Genomic DNA, 19,101 nt, shown 5'->3' on the forward strand with positions numbered 1-19,101 from the left:
GTCTCCTTCCTTGCAAGCGCCGGGCTGGCTGGTTCCTGTTCACATGCCCAGGGTCTAGCTGGTCGCCACGTATGGGGGGGAATCCTTCCCCCCTCCCCCCCCGGTCAGACTGGCTGGGACCATGGGGGATTTTCCCTGCCTCCAGTGTGGGGCGCGGGGCACGGGCAGCGTTATCTGGTGTCTCTCACTTTCGCATCCCCCGGCCATCGCAGGGCCTGGGCACTGGTGCCCCTGGGTCCCTCCGTTCTCTGCCCGGGGCAGGCTGGGCTCCTGGGGTAGCTGCGCTTTGCTCTGAGTTCGGGGCTGGCTGGGCCGGGGGACACGGTTCTCACACTAACGAGCTGCTCCCGCCTGGCCCGGCTGGCTCTGAATGCAGGAGATCCCGGCTCGCCCCATCTCCTGCGTCCCGAGGCCCCGCGGCTGCGCTGCCCCCCAGGTCGGGCACACGGCCCGGCTGCGCTGCCTCCTGGGCGCACGCTGCAGCCGCTCTGGGTTCAGCCAGGAGCCACCTGGGGAGAGACCTCGGGGGAGTCGCGGCACCTCCCCACCCTCCTGCGGGATCCTGGCGTCTCTGTCTCTCCCCAGCAGACAGCACAAGGGGGGCTGGATATTTGGGGGGCTGGATCTAGGGAGCCTTGGCTCAAAGGGCCCCAAATAGACACCACGACCCTCCCGCCCCCTGTAGACCCCAGAAACACCGAGCCAATCTGGGGGGGAAGGGGCTTTTAGTGAACTTGGCAAAGCGGCTGTGACAGGGCAGGTGGGTCTGACCCTTCGCCCAGCAGAGACCCCCCCCCCCCGCCGATACAGGGGTCGTCCCAGCATGCACCAGGGCACTGGGGGGCATCATCTCCTCAGCTGCTCGTACACGTCCCGCTGTCCGGGCTGCAGCGTCTGGGGGAATTGGGGAGGTGTGAGCCAGAGACGCCCCCGCCCTGGGGGACCCACTCCTCCCCCGGGCCCGGACAGCCCCCCCCCCCCCCCCGGCCTTGACAACCCCCCTGGGCCCATCCCTGCCCCATCCGCAGCTGGGCACCCCCAGAGTTTTCACCAGCCTCGGGGCTCCCAGCCTTTCACGTGAGGGGGGACCCTCCCGCCGGATTCTGCCCCCCACTGCGTGGATGTGATAACCAGCCCCGTTCTCAGCCACAGGGCCTGTACTGGGGGCACCCTCCCCACCCCGAGTTCAGAGCCCCCGAGATCGTCCCTTACCTCGTACGTGGGGCCGGTGTCGGGGGGGCTCCCGGGCTGGGCCTGGGGCAGAGAATGAGGCAGGTGGGTCATTCACACGCACCCGAGAGACCCCCCAGCGCAGCCCGGGGGGCCGGGAGCTGACGCGCCCTGGGAGACTGGGACATGCTGCCCCCCAGGACAGAGAGTGGGAAAGGAGAGGGCTGGGGTTGGGAGTGAGGGGCGCAGCAGAGCTGGGGGATGGGGAGGGGGAGCCCAGGACTGGGCTAGCCGGGGGCTGCGGGTCAGGAGTGAGGGGCCCTGGCACAGCTCTGGGAAGGGGGCGCCAGGCTGGGGTCGCAGGGGCGGAGCTAAGCACCTGTCACTCACCGCTGGCCCCGCCTGCACTGCAGGGGGCAGGTTCTCGTACACTGGGGGGTCGTGTCGCTGCTCTGGGGGGTCTTGCTCTGGCGGCCAGAACCTGGAGGGGGGAAAATCATCAGAGATGCTGGAATTGGGGGGACTGGCTCCCAGCCCCGCCACTTTAACTCAGTAGCCCCTCCCCCACACAGAGAACCCAGGAGTCCTGGCTCCCAGCCCCCCTTGCTCTAACCACTAGATCCCCAGTCCCCTCCCAGAGCCTGGCATGGAACCCAGGAGTCCTGGCTCTCCCGGAGGTGGTACAGGGAGGGGCTGTTACTCACAGAGGAAATAAACCAGGCCCCCGACCAGCCCCGCCCCGGCCAGCGACCCGATGACGATCCCGGCGATGGCCCCGGCTGACAGAGACGTTCCCGGGGCTGCAGTTGGAGATGCTGGAGGAGAAGGGGATGAAGGGGGGGTTGGATCAGGCAGCCCAGCCACGACCTCACCCTACCCCCGACCCCACTGCCCAATGCTGCTCCCTCTCAGCTCCAAGGTGAGGGCCCAGGTGGTGGGATCCCCCAGCTGCCCCTCCCCCCAGAGACATTGGGGGCAGCTCAGCCACAGACCCCTCCCCCCCGAGCCTGTAAGTTTGGGCCCATCAGGACCCCAAATACGGTGGCAGGAGGGTCTGAAGGTCAGGAACTGGGATGTCTCCTGGTGCTGCCCAGTGGTGCCAGTGCCCCCCAGTGCCCCAGACCCAGCGCTGGGTGCAGGGGGGTCTTAGCTCTCTCTGGCTGGTGAAGGGGGGATTCGGGAGGCGATGGGGCTGGACAGTGCATTGACGGATCCGTTGCCCCACAGCCACAACAGAGCCCCCAGCCCTGGGGGATACAGATCCCAGCCAAGCCCCTGTCCGGCCCCCGCATACCTGGCTCTAGGGAGGAGCAGGGCTGAGTAGGAGAGGGAGGGACCATGTACAGAGACACACCATGGCCCAAGGGTCCCCCGAGAGCCTCTGGCAGCCCACGGCTCAGCCCCCTCCCATTCCCCAGCCCCGGTCCCACCCGCCCCCCAGGAGGGCATTTTCTGGTGCCGGACAGGGAGGCCGCGCTGGGTTCAGCCCCAGGGACTCACCTACGACCCGCACGGTGACAGACGCCCGTGCAGTGAGGTTGGTGTCGGGGTTGTGGGCTTGGCACGCGAACGTGCCCTGCTGAGCCCAGCTCGTGGGGTTAAAGGTCCAGCTGCTCCAGGTCTCGTTAGCGTCGGTGCCATTGTGAAACCAGCGATAGCGCGAGGGCGGGACAGAGTCAGAGACGCACGTCAGGGTCAGAGGGGACCCCAGGGGGTGGTGATGGGTCCCGGCGGGTCTATCCTGGCAGAGTCCGGCCCATCTACAGAGAAGGAGGGCATCAGGGGAGGGAAGATGCCAGTGAGGGATCCCCATGTAAATAGCCCCCGCGCCCCACACCAGAGGTGGCTGCATCTCTTCGGCTAGGCGATGCCGGCAGGGCTGGGGGCACCACGGCCAGGGGACGGGGCTACTGTTACTCACAGGCCACCGTCACGGTGCTGGGCTCGCTGCGGTTGGTACTGACGGGGTTCCTGACCTCGCACTGGTAGGGGCCAGCATCGCCCCGGCTGACGTTCAGCACCGTGAGGGTCCGGTAGTTGGGGGACAGCTCCAGCCGCTGATCAGTCGCGAGGTGCGACCCGTCCCAGAGCCAGAGCAGGGTGTGGGCGCCGGGGGAGCTGTTACACGTCAGGGTGAAGGTCCCGTTCTCCAGCACCTGGGTTTGGTTGGGCGTCACCGTGGGCTGGGGCAGCATTTCTGTGCAGGGAACGGAGAGAGCGTTACCGTGTGTCCTGCCCCTCTGTCCGTCCATCCAGGCTGGGGGAAGGTCTTGGTGTCCCCCCGTGTGGGATTGTGGGAAGGGTCCCAGCGCCGCCATCCCACGGCATTGTGGGAAGATCCCAGGCCAGTGTCCTGCGGTGCTGTGGGAAGGGTCCTTCGCCCTTTGCACCTCAGAGCTGCGGAGACGGGCGTCGCCTTCCGGGCTCCGGCAAAGGGTCCCTCTCCGCGGCGTCGAGTCACAATTATTGGCGCCTCCCCAAGACTCTGGCTCCCGGAGTCCTGTGATGTTTGGGACACTCTCGGCTGTGGTTCGCAGGGAGACGAGGCGCCGGCTCTGCACCCACAGCAGGATTCTCAAGCTGAGCCCAGGATGATTCAGGCGTGACAGGAGGGTCATGACCCCACAAGGCGCTTGGTGCCGCCGGCATTGCCCCGTGGGCACGGCCCTGTGCTGGGTCTTTGCCCCCCACCCCCCCGACCCGACGGAGCTGCCGTCCCAGAACCGGGCCACGCGGCGGGAGTGGCACCACGGGCAGCCTGCCAGAGCCGCTCTCACTGACCCGGGGAGATTGGGGTGACCCAGTGGGGTGGGGTTCACCCCCTGGCCTAGCTCCGTCCCCCATTCCTGCCCCGCCCCAGAGCTCAACAAGGGCCCCACAGCCACAGACAGCCTGGGTCTGCCCACGTCCCACGAGAGTCCGACAGGGGAGGGGGCGTCCGGAGCCCAGCGGCAGGTCCAAGGACACCAGGCCAGTCTGTACCCCCTCGCTGGGGCAGGATCATCCCCCCAGTCTGTTCCCTCCGGGCCCCCGTCACCCTGTGCACCCCGAGCTCCCCCCCCCGCCTGGCGCAAGGGGGGGGGGGGGAGACAGGTAAATCCCAGGAGAGAATCAACATAGCAGAGGAGGAAACAGTGGTTCTTACAGATGGTGCCCCTCCCCCCCCGTCTGCCCCTCACCCCCCAGGAGACCCTGCCCAGGCCAGCAGGGCCCCAGGTCTCAGGTGGGGACACAGACCCAGGGTGGGGCTGGGGCCTGGAGCCAGCCCGGAGGCCGACGCCGGCACAGACCCCCCCACCCCAGCAGTGCCACGGCCACCAGCCCGGCCAGGAGGGAACCAGTCCGAGGCGCCAGGTGAGTGGGGGCAGGGAGTCGCTGTGGGAGCTGCAGTGGGGCATGATAGGGGCCCACAGAGGACAGAGGCCATGGGGTGGGCGCAGCGCAGGCAGAACGGAGCCGGGAGGGTGAGACGGGCAGAGAGCAGGCGCAGGACGCGCTGATCGCAGGGGTCGGGTGTCGCTTGGAAGCCGACAGGCAGCGTCCGGCCCAGCTGTGGCGTGGCTGGAGCAGCCCCTGCAGGACAGAGGCCACGGGGTGGGGCTGGGCCCTGCACAGCTCCGAGCGCAGAGGGACGTGGCTGCAGACAGTGAAGTAGCAGAGCCCGCACGGGGAGGGGATTGGTGCGGGCAGTGACTGGACAGCCGGGGTCTGACCCGCACTGCAGACAGGTGGGGGTGACTCTCCTGGGAGCTGGCTGGTGCTTGTCTACACTAACCGCTGCAGGCTCCGTGCAGACGCCTCCTGTCCGAGGGGAGAGCTTCTCCTGCCGGCAGAGGATCCCCGCCCCGAGAGGCGGTGGGTGCTGATGGAGAAGCCCTGCCCGCGGTAGCGCTGTCTGCACCGGGGTAGGTGGGTGTCCCGCGTCGCTCAGGGGCACAGGACGGAAGTTGGTCGTGCAGACCAAGCCCAGGGGAGCCTGGCCGGGGGTGCAGCTTGGCCAGGCTCTGGCTGACCGGGCCGGACTCTGCATTGACCGTCTGGTCTCCGCACAGAGCGCTGGGCTCTCCAGGCCGCGGCCGGGGACCGACACACCCGACTGCTGTGCCAACGCTGCCCGGCGTCCCCGCCAGCCCGGGCCGAGGGCGTCGATCCCTGCGGTGGGCACAAGGCTCCCAGGAGCCCGACTCCCCTGGCTGGTCCCAGCAGAGCTCCCAGGTGAGGCAGGGGCTGGAGCCCAGGGGCTCTGTCTCAGAGGCGGGGACAAGGGTGTGGCGCTGGCTAAGCAGACACAGCAGCTCGGGTTAGAGCCGCAGGCAAGTCACCGGGTGCGAGGGTAGTAGGAGCGGCACAGCTCATGGGGCGTTCACACCGTGCACTCGTCGGTGTGGATTATCTCCCCGGTCTGTGACGCGCTGGTCTGCGTTAGGTACACCCTGTGCTGAACCGGCCCCAGCTCGACAGGTGTGTGAGCGTCCAGCTGTGAACTGACGGGTGTGTAAACGTGCCTGAGCCCCAGGGCAGGATGTTTGTGACGCTCACGTGTATTTACAGGACCTTTGCCCATCACCCGGGACTGGCCCTCAGAGCTGTGGAGGGAGCAGCAGGGGAACTTCAAAGCAAGGGCCGGGAAGCCACAAAGGAAATTCCCAGCCCGTCTGCGTTGGCTACTCAGCCCAGCCCAGGGGTGACGCTGCCTGTCAGTTCCTCTGCTGGGAACAGATCTACACACCTGGTTTGAGGGAATGACCCTGCGTCTCTGCACGGATGGATTCTGACCGGGGATTCTGAGCGAAAGGACAGAGGCCCCAGAACCATTTTGGGCAACCCTGGGAGACTGATGGGAAACTAGCAGCTGGGCCATCGCTGCTGCCGTTTGGACTGACAAACGCTGGCTGCCCTGTACTGTGTGTTACTGAGACTGGCTGCAGAGCTGAGGGGCGTGTCTGCGGCTCCTCCGTAAGCCGGGCGCAGTGATCCAGGCGTCACATCGGTTCCTGGCTGGGTGAAATCTAGTGACAGACCAAACCAGCAGCACGTCCTGTGCCCTGTTTTCTGACAGTCTGACCTGAGACTGGCACTCACAGCTGTGAGCCGGGCCAGACAGCGGGACAAGGGGACCCCTGGGGTCCGGCATGTCGAAGGGTCCCCGAGGGACTGTCCCGGAGCTGGGGGCGCAGCACAGGGCCGGTGGCTCCGTGACACCCTCCCCAGCTGGGAGCTGGCAGTGCCGGGGGTGGGGCGGCTGCGATGCCAGGGCAGAGCTGAGCTGCAGATACTCGCCCGAGGAATGAAAGGGCAAATATCAGCACGAGGAAGAGAGCGAAGGAGGAAGCAGCTGGGCAGACACAGCTCCCCTCCCACGCAGGACTGCCCGGCCGCGGGTGCAGCAACAGGACAAAGTCCCTGGTACCCGGCAGAGACACGGCACCTCCGGCTGCCTGGGCACGCGGCAGGCGCCCATTTGCAGCACGAGTCCTACAGCGCTGACGTGGGTTACGCCTGCCTATGCAGCTCTCGCCCGGGGATCGCCCTGACCCCGACCCATCCCTGCCAACAGCCGCAGGGGCCAGGATCCCACTGCATGGCGGGGGGGGGGCCCCGCGCTCAGCTGACATGAGCAACGCAGTGCGGGACCCTGGCCAGGGCACAGGGGAGCACAGAGCACCTGGCCGGGGAATGGAGGACGCTGACATGGGGGAAACGGGGGAAATTGCATCCAGCCAAGACGTTGGGTCCAGACAGCGAAGACACGGCCCGGCCAGGAGCTCGTTGTGACTCGTGTGATTTACATGCAGATCTGATGCTGGGTTGGTTCGGTTCCGAAGTCTGGGGCTGTGCTGCTGCTGGGTGGGTCAGTGAGTGACAGGAGACAGTCAGGAAGCTGGGCAGGCCCCGAGCGCGGAGGGATGTGGCTGCAGACAGTGAAATAGCAGAGCCCCTGGCACAGGGAGTGGAATTGGTGCAGGCAGTGGCAGGGGACAGCCGGTGTCTGACCCGGACTGGAGACAGGTGGGGGCGTCCCCCGGAGAACAGGGTGAATCCAGAACAGACCCGACGATCCCAGACCTGGCTGCAGAGATGGGGAGAGCCGAGGGACCAGGAACGGCGCTGACCCGCGGGCTGGGTGCGCGGAATGACGGGCGACGGGATGTCCCACGCAGACAGGGAGCCAGGCTGGAGACAGGAGAAATCCAGAGCAGCCTGGGCGCTGACCGGACAGACAGAGACGGAGCCCCAGTGAGGAGTGCCTGAGATGGGGGCAGGCGTGGGGCATGTGCCCGGCTGCTCACCCAGCACCTCAGTCTTCACACTAGCAGTGAGGCTGGTGACAGGGTGTGAGCCTGGCAATCACACGTGCCCAGCTGGTCCCAGGCTGTGGGGTTAAAGGTCCAGCTGCTCCCGGGGCTGGAACAGAGTCAGTGACACACAGCAGGGTCAGAGGGGACCCGAGGGGCAGGGCAATGGGTCCTGGAGGGTCTGTGCTGGCGGAGTCAGGCCCATCCACACAGAGAGGGACAGGATTCGGGGTAGAGAGGGTGCTGGCAATAAACAGCTGCCGTGTCCCACCCTGGACGTGGCTAAATCGTGGGGATGGGCCATGCTGGCAGTGCCGGGGGCAGCAGGCCGGGGGACTCACACAGTGCTGGGCTCACTGCGCTCGGTGCTGATGAGGTTCCTGACCTCGCACTGGTAGGCGCCAGCGTCGCCCCGGCTGACACCCAGCACCGTGAGGGCCGGTTCCCGGGGGACAGCTCCAGTCACTGGACACAAGTTCTGACCTGTCCCGGAGCCAGAGCAGGTATCGGTGCTGGGGGAGCTGCTACACGTCAGGGTGAAGGTCCCGTTCTCAGGTACCAGTGTTTGGTGGGGTGTCACCGGGGGCTGGGCAGTATTTCTGTGCAGGTAACAGAGAGAGCGTTACCGAGTGTCCTGCCCCTCCGTCTGCCTGGGATCAGGGCCACCACAGACCATCGCAGACAAGGATCGAGGGGTCACAGATGGGGGGCGTCAGCGCACTCCTACCATGCTGGGTGACCTCTTTTAAATCATCTGCTCCTGGAGTCCTGTGAGTTTCAGGAGAATCTTCACTTGCATTGAATAAAGAACAAATTTCTGGCCCATGTGACTGGGATGAAAAGGTGGAAATCGCAACCCGAGACCCTGGGTCCAGACAGTGAAGCTACGGCCCCGACCAGGGGCTGGATTTAAAGGCCGATTTAAATGCCAATCTCCTGTTCGTTTGGATCCCAGACCTGGCAGCAGAGACAGGGAGAGCTCCGGGGGCAATAATGGGTTGAACCCGTAGGTGTGGTGCACAGAGCGACAGGTGACAGGGGACGTCCCAGGCAGGCAGGAGCCCGGCTGGAGACAGGACAGACTGGGGTACCAGCTGGACAGACTGACGGAGCCACGGTGCTGCACATGCCAAGACAGAGGCGGGCATGGGGGCGCGGTGCCTGGCTGCTCACTCAGCCCCAGGCTCTCCAGGCTGGCGCCGCAGTCGCCGTGCGTGAGCCGTTGTGGGCTCTGCAGGTCTACGTGCCCGAGTGGGCCACAGGGACAGAGGAGCAGGAGCACGGATGACGACCCCTCTGCCTGGGTCTGCATCCCACCGTGAGACCACGCGCCCCGCGCGGCCCGGTCAGCGTCTGTGACACGGGACAGGCTCAGGTCAGAGCCGGCAGCGTAGAGCTGCTGGGCCGGGCTGATCACGGGGGTCAGGCCCGTGTGGAGCAAACACGAGCCAGTCACACACCTCGACAGGGCAGGGAGAGCCCCATGCACCCAGCCACAAATAGCCAGAGCTGGCGTCAGAGGACAGGGCCGCCCTGGGGTGCGGGGACCCGGCCTCCTGCAGGACCCAGCCGGAAAGGGACCGGTGTGCACAGCCCAGCTCCGCTCTGCAGGAAGATCTGGGGTCAATGGCTGAGCCAGGCTGAGCCGGGAGCTGCTCAAGGGCGGATCAGACACAAGAGCGGGAGTGAGGATGTTCCAGGCCCGTCGCTAGAAGCTGGGGCAGGTGCTGAGAAGCCCCTGGCTGAGCTGTGGGACTCTCTGTGACGACTGATTCCTGGGTATTAAATCCAGGGGCAGAGAAGGGCCACAGAAGGGCTGCAGGAAATGACTTGCCGGAGCGACCGGCAGAGCTGGACGTGTGCGGCGTGTCAGAGCCGGGGGGGGCTGAGAACAGCGCAGCAGCGCCTGCGTGGGGAGAACGCACCAGGCGCGGGAGAGCTCCCGTCTAGCGCACAAAGGCCGGACACGGGACAGCTGGACGTCGAAGGCAGACACGGCCCAGCCGGGAAAGGCCCAGACTGGGCCCAGCGAGGGCGACTGGCCACTGGGCTGAGCTCCCGAGGGCTGGGCTGGACTCTCCAGCGCGGATCCAGGCTGGGGCCTCTCTGGAAGATGCTTTCCCAGTGCAAGTTGCGGGGTCGGCCCCGGGGTAAATGGGGAGTCTCTGGCCTGGTCTGTGCAGGAAGCCAGACTAGCCGGTGGAATGGCCCCTGCCGGCTCAAAGGCAGAGTCTGTTAATGATTTACTGACCGGTCACAGCCTGCCTGTTACCGCCAAACCAGATCCGCTTTGTGCGCAGGTTCCTGGCAAATGGCGTGTGCGGGGAGGGGTGATTAGCAGACGGGCTCAGGGGAACAGGCACACGCAGGGTGCAAAGAGCGGCCACAGGAGCTGTTCTAGGGGGTATAAGCCACCCGCTGCCCTGCCCGGCTCTCCAGGCCCCTCGACCCACCAGGAAGTTACCCATTAAGCCTTCGCCTGCTTCTCCAGGGACTTTCCTATCCACGGGGAGACCAAATCTCCAGAGTTTCCCAGGCCTGGGCCCGCTGGGGAGGCAATACCGGGGCTCACAGAGGGAGGGGCTCCTGGCTCCAGGGTGGGGGGCACAGGACATGGAGGAGACGGTTCCCAGGGGTAATCCGAGGGGGGCTTAGAGACGCAGTGGGCTGGCAGTGCCACCCCCCATAGGGTGTCTCACTGTGGGGCACAGAGATAAGAAGGGGGCAGTCGAGGGGCCGAGGGCGCAGAGCGGTTCCCCCCAGGGGGGCGGCGCGGAGAGATGGCCGGGGTCACACAGAAGGAAGCAGACCCGGCCGGAGGAGGCTGGAGCCCAGAGGCCCCGGTGAGGGGCTGACAGAGCAGGGAGCCGGGAGGCGGAGGCGCAGCCGGGGATACTCACAGAGCAGGTGGAGGAAGGCGAGGCGGCTGGTGCTGGTGCTGACCCGGCTGGAGGCGTCGCACGACCAGGCCCGGTGTCACTGCGGGCGACGCTGGCCGGGGGAGGAGGCGGTTATCCCGGCTCAGCGCCAGGCACTCGCCCAGCCAAGGGGCTGCCCGGCCTCAGCCAGCGGAGGGCGCCGGTGCCGGGGTCACGCAGACGAGAGCTACGGGGTCAGTGACCTCCCCCGGGCAGGGGCTGCGCACCCCACCTCGGGCAGCGCCAGCTCCTCTGCGGGCACACGGGGGAGCTAGCGGGGGCAGGGCCCTCCCCCCTCCGGCAGCCGGCACGAGGAGTCCAGCCACCCTCGCACCATCTCGTGATCCGCACGGGGACGTGCGAGAGCCTTCGCCCCCTTTGCCCCCCAAAGGCGGCTCGGCCGGGTGCAGAGACTCAACTTCCTTCTGCCGCCACTGCCCCGGGACCAGGCCCCATGGGCTGAGTCAGGGATGGGGCGGCCTGGCCCCCCCAGAGCTCCCAGCATCCCCGTCAGCCCCAGCAGCAGGGCTCCCTCGGCCCCCAGTTACTGGGGGGGGGAGAAAATACAAACAGCCCTGCGCACCCCTGGAAATCGAGACACAAACTGGCTTCCCACCAGCGACGGGCACCGGCTCCATGGGGCACTGAAGGTGACAGGGCAGGGTCCTGCCCTCCAGATCCCTGCCCCAGAGCCGCCGTTTGTCCCCCAATCTCAATCACACTCCCATTGGGGACCAGGGACTGGGGCAAGCTGGACCAGGATCAGGCCCAGGGAGGGGACAGAGGCTGAGAATCGCATCGTGCAAGGCCAGGGGGTGTGGTTTGCACTAGGGCGTGCGAGGATCTTTGCACAGATCGCACTGCAAGATGGACACCAGTGGGGGGTGGGGCAGGGTGTGCTAGAGAGAAACCCCCCCAGAGGGAACAGGAACTCACAGAAACCTGGGGACTGGGGGGTGAGGGGGACATGGACCCAGGGTCTCAGCCAATAAAGAACCATGATCTCAAGGATACACAGATGGGGCTGGGGAAGCTTCCTAGAGAGGGGGGTGAATCTGCCCCCCCCCCCCCCCAAAGTACCCCAGCACCCCACAGCAGCACCGACTGCGCACGGGAGGGGGGGAAGAGGCACCAGCACCTTCCCGGAACAGATACCCCTCCCTGGCCCCCACCCCACCCCCAGCATGGACCCTTCTCCCTGCCCTAGTGCAACCCTGCTCCCACAACCCCCAACACCAGACATTTCCCTCCACCAGTGCCAGGGGCCACGCCCCAGAGCTCCAGGAACAGGGAGCAGTGACGGTGCCACCCCCTGCCCCCCATAGCCCATCCCTCCCCAGGCAGAGCCACCAGTGCCAGCTCCCCGGGGGCAGCACGACACAGCCCTGCCATGGAGACACCTCCCCAGGCAGGTTAACCTCACTGGGGATGGCAGGGCAGGGACAGAGGCAGAGATGCTGGGATGGGGGGAGGCACCAAGGGGGCCTGGCGAGGCTGGGGGGGAAAAGGGCGCTGGGGTGGGGGTCACTGAGACACCAGGACAGGCTGGGGGCACCAGGGACACTGGGGGCACCGGGCAGCGTGGGGGGACCTGGGCCCCACAGCCTGACTCCTGTGAGCCCAGAGCGGGTTGATGCAGGGAGCAGGAGGGGGAGCTCAGCCCCTCCCCAGCGTGTGCCCCCAGCCCCAGGGAATCTCAGGGTCTCCGGCCCAGCCCTGGGCGCTTTGCTGCGGCTGGTAGTGAGGGGCCGGGTCGCACTCAGGGGCCAGGAACTGAGCTGAGACCCAGCAAATTCAGTTCATCCAGGGCCCCTGAATGGGCATCGGTGGGAACGGCAGGTTCTGGTGGGTGCTGGGAAGCCCAGGGATCCCCCCACACCCAGAGCGGCTCAACCCAACCCGCTGGCACAGCTGCCACTGCCAGGGAGAGCCAGGGCCAGGAGGGGCAGTGGCAGGATGGGGGCAGGGAAGCCAGAGCCCCACATCTGGGGAGGGGGCACCATCTCTCCAGGAAAGCAGAGGGTGGGGCAAGGAGTTGCAGGATCCCGCACGGTGTCTGTGTGCAGACAGGATCCCCAATGGCCCAGCCAGGCTCAGCCCGGGGAGATGCCCAGAACCCAGCGCTGGGCCTGAGATGGGGAGAGGGGACACGGCCCAGGGTCAGTGCAGCTCCCGGGGCACTTACCAAAGATGCGCAGATCGACCGAGGCGAGGATACGGTTCGGGGGTCTGTCCATCAGCAGCATGTAGCTCCCGGTGTCGTTGAGCGTTAACCTTGAAATGGTCAGAGCACAGGCTGGCCCCGCTGTCTCCCGCCCCGTGTGAGCCGGGCCCTTGTTCGGAATGAGGGGTGTGCTGGGGTAGTAAGTGAGGATCCTCCTGGTTTCTTCAGGGGTCGCTGCTCGGTACCAGTTGCAGGACACGAAGTCCTGGGGGGGATTCTGGAGGGCCAGGCTGACGTCCCCCCCCACCACGGGGCTCTGCGGGGTGATGAGGATGGTCTGGGCCGGCGCCGGCTGGAGGCTGGAACTCAGGACAGAGGCTACGGGGGGGAAGGAGAGTCTCAGTTTGGCAACGACAGGTCTGGGCACGGGGCAGATCCTGGGCCGGTCCAGGCCTGGTCTTCCAGAGCTGGGCACCCGACTGGGGGGAACGGGAGCCCCAGGCCTGGTCTGCGCCCGGGACACGGAAGCAGCGACATTGTGATGCCGACAGCATCGTCCGAAACCCCTTCTGCACGGGACACCGGCCCAGGGGAGAGGGTGTGAGTGTGTGTGTGTGCACGAGTGTTTGTGTGTGCGAGAATCGCTCTGTGCGTGTCCAGTGTCGGGTGCTCTGTCGGGTGCGGGTCTCTGGGGCCCAGCTCTGGCTGTTGCTCCTCAGTCGCAGAGCTGGGCGGGGGCAGGGGGAGCAGGTGCTGCCGATGGCTCCGTGGAGATGGGGGTGTCCCAAAGCAACTGGGACAGGAGAGACAGAGAGGTCAGGGGGCAGCAGGAGGGGCTGGCAGCTCCTGGGACACGGCTCTGGGCAGGGATGTCTGACGAGAAAGGGCCGGAGCCCAGACGGTGTAAATCAGAGACACAATATCCACCCATTTACACCACTGGGGGTTGGCCCTGGGGAGAACAGAGAGACACAGAGAGCGGGGGGGGGGGGGGGGGAACGGGGACAGACAGACAGACAGACAGACAGGCGGGTGGTTACAGGCTGTCAGTTGGCTGGTCCCTGGGGCCGGAGTCCCACCAGGCAGCAAACGACGATGCAAACTCAGGGCACCCGGGCACCAGCTGCCCGGCAGACGGGGCACCCCTGGGGGCGGGGCAGGCTCCCTGGGGGTGCAGGGGACCCACCCTGGGTCTAACACCCCCGAGGGGTGACCCCGCCCTCTGCCCCACAGCTGCCGGGGCCCCCGCCCCGCCCGGCTCTCACCTGCCAGCAGCAGCCCCACCCAGGGGCCGCCCCAAGCGGGGGGTCCCAGCTCCCGGGCAGGCGCCCCATGGTCCTTCCCCGCCCGGGGGTCGCTGCTGCAGTGCCTTGCACAGGGCCCGGCGCGGGGCCGGCCGGAAGCCTGGGTTCTCTCGGGAGCGGCTCTGCCAGCGGCCGGGCTCTGAGCCGGGGAGCGGGCGGGCGGGGACTAGACAGCTCCGGTACCACCCCGGGGCCGGGCTAACTCCGAGCCGGCCGCCCTCGGGCTGGGATCCCTCCCCCGCCCCGCTGGGAGCGACCTGGCACCGCTCGGCACACTTCGGGTATGTCGGCACCGGGGGCAGCTCGCAGAGACACATTCACCCGGCCGGGTCTGTGCAGCGCCGGGCACAGCGGCCCCGATCCGGGCTGGGATCTCTCGGTCTCCGTGACACGCGTGTCCGGGCTGGGAACAGAATCTTCCCCGCCCCCCGACTCTGGCCCTGGGGTTTGTTTCCAGGGAACCGGGGGGGGGGCCCTCTGGGCCCGGGTGGGGGGGTTTCCACCCATTGCGATTCCCTGCGCTGCCCCCCCCCCCCCGGATGTGTCATCGCTGCCCAGATCTCACCTGCTCCAAACAGGATCCAGCCCCGACCCCCGGGTGCCCCCAGCTCCCCGCACCCCCAGTGTCCCCTTGGCCCCCCAGCCTCTCCGTGCCCCCTGCCCCCTCACACTGGCACGCCCAGCTCCTCCCTCCCAGGCTCCAACCCCCCCCCCCCCGCCCCCGAGCCGGGCAGCCTGCTCCCTCCCACCCCCTGTGTCCCCCAGTGCAGCTCCTGGGGAACTGGGTCTCCTGGGACTCCTGGGTTCTCTCCTGGCCCTGGGAGGGGAGAGGGGTCTAGCGGTTAGAGCAGTGGCAAGTCCGGGGCCAGGACTCCTGGCTTCTATCCCGGCTCTCGGTGTCAGTTCCCCTCGCTGGGGGTGCCCGGCTGGGGGCACGGCTCTGGAATGGGGAAGCCCTGGGGCACTGCAGGCTCTGGGCATCGGCCCAGCAGTAACCGCTCTGCACTAATCCTTCCTGCTCGGTTCCCGGCAGAGCCGTCAGGGTGACAGGACGAAGGGTGCCCCCCGCTGGGCCCAACCACAGCCAATGGGCACCGGGCTGGCACCGGGACGGCAGCTGCCGGGTATAAAGGCTGCGGCAGCCCCAGACAGCGCTGCCCAAATGGAGCAACTCCCGCGTCTCTTCCTGCTGCTGCTGTCTGTAGGCATGGCCGCCGGCTGGCCCCAGGTGCCAGGTGAGAAGGGATGGGGGGCCCTGTGTAGCCAATTCCCAGGCTGTGCCCCACCCCAGAGCCAGCTGCATCTCAGCACCGGCGAGGGATCCTTGTGTGAGCAGCCCCTGTGCCCAGCCCATAGGGGCCGCGTCTCAGCGCTGGTAGCGTTTAGCTTCCTTTCTCCTGTGGGTGCAGGTGGGGGACCCGGCGCGGAGGGGGAGCCAAGCCCAGCCCGTGGGCAGGGGACTGGAGCAGGCGTCTGTGAGTGCCCAGGTCAGTGTCCCGGCCAGCCGGGGTGAAGGGGGGGGGAGGTGCCGTACACCCCCTGCACCCGGTGACGTCTCCTGTCATTTCAGGCCAGTCGGGGTCACGGCGCCAGCTCGGAGGAGACCTCGGGGCCGGGGCCAGACACAAAGGGCTTTGCCCCTGCAACGGCGTCGCCCCCCACGGGCAGGGCAGGGTGAGAGCAGCGCCCAGCGTGCGAGGGCAGGGCCGGGGGCGGGGTCAGGTTTTCAGGGCTAAGGGGACAGAGGCAGAGAACAGGCCTCAGGGAATGGGGGGAGGGGCCAGGGGCTGGGGGCTGGTCACAGGGGCAAGGATGGGGGTTGGGACGGGGGCTGGGCAGGGATTGGGGTCTGGCACTGAGGGGTCTGGGCTCTAGCGGGGGATACAAGACACTCCTGCTAACACCCCCCGTCTCTCCCGCAGGGCGTCACCCCCAGGGCAGGGGCCGAGGGCGCCAGCAGCACAGGGGCAGACAGCAGCGGTGCCGCGAGTTCCCGACCCGGTGCCGGCAGCAGGGCCTGGCGAAGGGGCTGCTGCTGCCCCTCTAGCTGCCCTGCCTGGGCCCGTGGGGCGCTGAGCGGAGCCAGCGGGGGCGTCTCGCCGTCACCCCTCAATAAAACCCCGGTCGAGGGACGTGTGCGGCTCCTTCCCCCCACCTCTGAACCCACTGGCAGGGGCAAAACCGCCAGTGACGCCTCCCTCCGGGGCTGCCCCAAACCATCCCCTCTGCTCCCAATAGCACGTGGGGGGTCGGGGGGAAGAGCTGTCACTCACCCCTGGGAGCGTTAACCCTGAAGCCTAATGATGCCAGCAGATGGGCCTTCCCCAGCCACAGGTACCCAGACCTGGCCAGTGGTGGCTGGGGGAAGGGCTGCCCCATGCGGGTGGGGGAGGAGGGCTGGGATCACAGCTCCGAGACACCCCAGTTGGTCGCTGCTGTAACTGCTAATTAACTGCTCACAAAGTCTCTCCGCGCTGGGATCCTGAGAACTAATAAACCCTCTGATCCCCCCGCGGGCTGGGAATCGCCTCTGCCTGCAAGGCGGGTGCCTGGCTCCACTGGGGGCTTCAGGCAGAGCAGGGCACCCGAGGTGGCAGACTGACGCACTAGAGTCCTGGTGGCTGCGCCCCGAGTGGCTCCAGACCCTGTGCCCAGGGCCCATCACACGTGGCAGCAGAGGGGGCTGGAGGCACCCGTGGGCAGCGCGTCGGGCAGGCAGTGCTGCGGGAGCAGTGGGGGCATTAGCGGGAACGGCGGGAGATGCGGTGCCAGCGTCTCCGTAGGAAGCACATTGTGCAGCTGAGCAGAGGTTTGCGCACGGGGAGCTCACCGGGCGCAGCTGATTGCCCAGCTGGAGGAGAGCGACCGGGCTCGGGCCGGACCCCACCCAGACGGGGCTTCCAGGGGCTGGGAGCAGCGAGCGGCCGGCAGGGTCCTCAGGACGCACGTCCCCAGCCAGGAGGGGAGCTCAGCCAAGCTGTCCCGGGCGTGCGAGGGCTGCAGATGGACCCAGCAATGACAGAGCGAGAGCCGCAGAGACGCAAAGGCAGCGTGGGAGGAAGGAGAAGGAGAAGCAGAGGCGGCAGGACCTGGAGCTGGCTGAGAGCAGAGGCGGGGCCGTGGGCAGCGGGAGAGACCCGGGGGGCAGCTCCGCAGGGCACAGAGACGCTAACTTGCTGCCCCGTTGGAGGAGGGAGGGACACAGGTGCTACCTCATGGCCTGCGAGAAGGTTGTAACCTGCCCCGGGGGCCCTGCAGATCGGCTGCGGCACCTGACCCCCTCCTGGGCCAAGAGCCATCGGGCTGTTCAGACAGACAGACAGGTGGGCGGGGGCTAGGAGCGGGTCGAGGAGGCTCTGCTGCTCCGGTCTGAGCTGACCCCCGAGGCCTCCCGGGAGAGATTCCGGGCCGGGCGAAAGCCCCCGGGGGTGACCTGCCTGGGACCCGCCCCTGCTAGGAGATCCCAGCCGCCAATGGGGCCCTGGAGCCGGGCTGTTCGCGGGGAGGGCGGAATCGAACCGGTGGGGCTGGAGCAGCTGTTCGACACCTGCCCCGGCCTGGAGCTGTGGCTGGGGGACAAGAAGCTCAGGCTGTGCGGAGCAGGGCAGCTGGCGGGGGAGTTCGAGGGCAGCCGGGCGGGACGTGGCCTGGGCCAAAGGGGGATGGGCCCAGACTGGGGATGACAAAGGGGAGCCTCCAAGGTGGTCCCCAGAAGTGGGAACCTGGGAAGCCTCCCCCCAGAGGGACAGCGAGTGCTGGGACAGACCTACCAGCCCCCAGAGAACAATACTGGGGAATTCTGGCATGGCTGGGGCCAGGGATTAGCGGGGTCTGGATCCCAGACCTGGCCAAGGGGGGGCAGGCCCCACCCCCATCCCCAGCAGCCGAATTCCAGGACGAGCTGCAGACGGGCCCCTCGTGAGAGAAGCTGGGGGAAGTGGCTGTCACGGGGCTGGAAACCCCTCAGGGACACTGCAGGGAAAGATCCCTGGGGAGAAGGGCTCCTGTCCGGGAATGGGCTCCCCCGGGAGGTAGAACCGTGGGAGATCAGGAGACAGCTGGGGGCCCCCAGAAGTGCGGCCACAGGCTAATGTCCCTGGCCCCCGATGTCCCTCTCTGGGGGCACCAGGGGACCCAGTGCCCCAGGCAGAGGCTGCAGATCTGTTACTGGCTGGGATCTCTGATGCGCTCGGGCTGCACGGCCGCTCCTGTGACTCTGCCAGAGGGTGGGGCAGGCCCAGGACAAGGGTAAAGCAGCCCTGGGGACCCAGCACAGAGGAACTTTTCCAGAAGCTGGCGATGGACATGGTGGGGCCTGTCAGCAAAGCCCCCGGTGGGGAAGAAATACACACCGGTGGGGGTAGATTTTGCTACTCGCTATCCCAGGCCGTGGCTCTGTCCCCTACGGAGGCCGACACCGTGGCAGGTCCCTGCTGAGCATTTCCTGGGAGCTCCTCACAGACCAGGCTCCAATTCCATTCCAGCCCTGCTCAGTGCCTGGGGGAGACGTGTGGGTCCGGCCCACCTGGGCCTCGGCCGTCACCCTCATCCCACGGGTGGGGGGGGAGTTTAACGGACCCTGAAGTTGATGCTGAAGGACTTTTATGGCCAGTGCCCCAGGACTGGGACAAGTACCTGCCCCCCTGCTGGTCACATACCGGGAGGTGCCCCAGGAATGCACGGGGCTCTGCCCCTTCCAGTCGCTGTGCGGGAGGAGGGGGAGGGGACCCTGCGCTGGGTGAGGGGCGATGGGCGGCGAAGGCCTCTCCCGAGGGGGAATCGGGGGTGCAGCACGTGCTAGCTTCTGGGAGAAGCTCACTGAGCTCATGGGCCTGACCAGGGAGAACTTAGCCAGGGCCAGGGAAGCAGAGTCTGGGACGACTGCACCACGCGTGCCCCTCCTACGGCACCGGGACCGGGGATGGGTCTCATCCCGCTGCGGAGGAAGAAGCTCCAGGCCGCCTGGGATGGGCCCTTTAAGGTCGTTGAGCAGCTGAGTGCGGTGAGCGCTGCGGTGGAGCTGTGTAACCGGGCGCACGGGCACCGGGGTATCACAGCCAGACGGGGAGCTGGAGTGTGCCAGGAAGGGGCCGGTGCCGGCCGGGTGTGGCCTGTGGGAGAAGGAGGAAGATCCCCTGTGAGTTCCTGGGCAGAGGCACAGGCAAAAATCAAAGGAATTCATGAATTGTTTTTAAAATAATTTTTTTAATTAAATTAATAACAGACACTCATAGAATGAAACTGCGTTC

General features: G+C 67.2%; 1 pseudogene; it reads right to left on the minus strand.

The window, feature by feature from the left end:
- Positions 1-777: 777 nt before the first annotated feature.
- On the minus strand, positions 778-13,882 carry LOC137166918 (carcinoembryonic antigen-related cell adhesion molecule 8-like; annotated as a pseudogene).
- Positions 13,883-19,101: the final 5,219 nt, after the last annotated feature.

The sequence above is a fragment of the Emydura macquarii genome, unplaced genomic scaffold (genome assembly GCF_026122565.2).
Source record: "Emydura macquarii macquarii isolate MOO-44397 ecotype Brisbane River unplaced genomic scaffold, CSIRO-AGI_Emac_v2 contig_63, whole genome shotgun sequence".
NCBI lineage: Eukaryota > Metazoa > Chordata > Testudines > Chelidae > Emydura > Emydura macquarii.